Source organism: Coptis chinensis, chromosome 3, assembly GCF_015680905.1.
Source record: "Coptis chinensis isolate HL-2020 chromosome 3, ASM1568090v1, whole genome shotgun sequence".
NCBI classification, from domain to species: Eukaryota; Viridiplantae; Streptophyta; class Magnoliopsida; order Ranunculales; family Ranunculaceae; genus Coptis; species Coptis chinensis.
The window spans coordinates 72,319,561-72,321,944 of record NC_141458.1 but is presented as its reverse complement, the minus strand read 5'-3'; positions in this window follow the sequence as shown (position 1 = coordinate 72,321,944).

Below are 2,384 nucleotides of genomic sequence, written 5' to 3'. Positions count from 1 at the left end.
TGGTTGTAAGTGCCGAAGCCTTAGTCCACAGTATATCTCGCATATTCTTTGTAAAATATTTTTTACTCGTCGTTAAAGTAAGTGTGAACCTGTGGAGCGAGTATATAATTTTTTTTTCTTTATTTTACATTTTTTTTCAAAAATGTTTGATTTCTTTGTGCTATTAATGATAGATTCTCGATACATCAATAGTTAAGTGATTTTTTCAAAACGGGCAATGGATTTTACACAGACCATCCCCTAGAACTACGCAATCTAGGGACGGTTTGAGATTAACTTTGCTTACTAAGGGTCTCCTATATCACTGAGCTATTTGCTCGGGTCAGGACGACATTCCATATCTTGGGCAGTAAATCCCCCAGCTCACGTAGCTGAAGCTCTGTATGTCTAGATTGGGTTCGCCACAGAGCCGACACGAAAGTTGCCTAAGAATATCTGTTGTGATTTGTTTTAAAGTAGTAACATCTAGAATCCCAGCTGTTGAGTATGAGTTTCTTAAAATATCTCTCCATAGTTTTCAAAACCAAAAGATATAAAAAATAAAAGTTATACGTCCGGAGTAACCAAAATGATACCGGATTAATGTATAATTTTATCTTCTTGGCAAAAACCTTTATATGGATAGAGATATATTTTGAATGAGAAAACAAACCCTAAAAAAATAAAATAAAATGAGGTGTCTCCAAATGAGAATTAAACATAGTAACCTAAAGTGATACTATTCTCTATTTAATTCTGTCTTTTTGCCTCCACCTCTCTATTTTGTTTCAAGAATCTGACGTTAAAAGACTTAAAAATTTCCTTTCTTAAAAATCTTTCCCCTCTCGTTTAAATCTTTTCCCCTTCTAAATCTCTCTCGTTTCTGAAAAAAAAAATTCAAAAATGTCTTCTGTAGCAAAGAAACCCCACCACCTAACAAGACTAGATGGATCAGTTTCAATGACCGTGTGCAAGCACTTCCTAGAGAACTTCAGCTTAATATATGGACACATATACCGAAAATCATTCCTGGTTTAGGTAAGAGTTCATACGCACGTAAGAGACGAGCCAAGAGAGAAGGCTGGTGCTTGAATTGTCAAACATCAACTTGCCCCGGTCTTCAACTTCATAACAATTCAGTTTTTACGATTTTTATGTGCCAGCCACCTACTCATTGAGCACAGCTGAAAAGAGTAATCCAGGCATCTAGTTGGGATTGACTCAAGTTTTCAAAAATTTCCAAGTCTTGGAGATCTGACTTTAAATGACCCACCTTTTTTAAATTTCTGTCAAACTTATTCAAAACCCAAAAAAATTAATTAAAATTTTCTTTATGTTATCTGTACATATTTTCCTACAGTTCCTGTACAGTTCTTTCCATCATCTGTTTCTCATCTATCGTTGGATGTGATCGTTTTGGTACCTATACCGTTATGTTGCATTTTTTATGTTGATCGTTTTGGTACCTTACGGGTCAAGATCGGACGAGTAACGAAGCTTGGATCGGCTCTGGAAGTTGGCAAGGCACTGATGACAAAATCGGAATTTCCTGATTTATTTGGGCTTGGGCCAAAATTTTAAATTCTTAAAAGAGGCACATGCCATCAAACCCTTAAGACCACGCGTTCGCCCCTTCCTTTTTTCTCCATCCCAAAATTTCCCAACCCTAGCCGCCCCACTTAGCTCACGCTCGCCCCTACTATACTCGCGGTCTCGACCTCACCCAAACACACCACCATACAATTTTTTCACAACCTTCCCCAAATTCAACCCCCATTCTAACTCAAAACCCCAAATTTTCAAATCCCTACTTTAAATGGCTCAAATTCTCAAAAACGTGTCGGAGCAAAATTTTCAAGACCTCTTTTATTCCGATCTGTTTGAAGTGCACTTCAGGGCTGAGATCAGAAGAAGAGGATGGGAACCCTTGGTTTTGTTGGAAGATGCGATATATTCTCCCTCTCTTACTTTTTCATTTTATAATTGCATGATTAGAGGGGGAAGATGACCGCATTACGGTTGTTAAGGATGGCCGCTCGCTGGAGCTCACCAAGGAGGTGGTGAGTGGTGTTCTTGGGATTCCTCTGAAAGCCTATGTTCAAAGCCTATGTTCAGAGGGAACAGTCCCCAGACGGTAAGACAGTTGACGTGATGATGATAAAGACGCTTCTCGAGGTGGTTAAAAACCCCAAGTCTCACTGTGCTTATCAGAGTTTGCTACGAAGGAACCAACTAGCAGTATCTCAATGGACATCATACAACCTGCTAGGCTCAGCCAAGCCTTTGGATATAGGTAAGGCGATGCTTCATATTTTATGGATTCTTCAAGAGCAGAAGAACAGTTTTTGCATCGTCTCCTTTATCTTTGAGCAACTCTGCAAACCGAAGATGACGTCTGCCCCTCA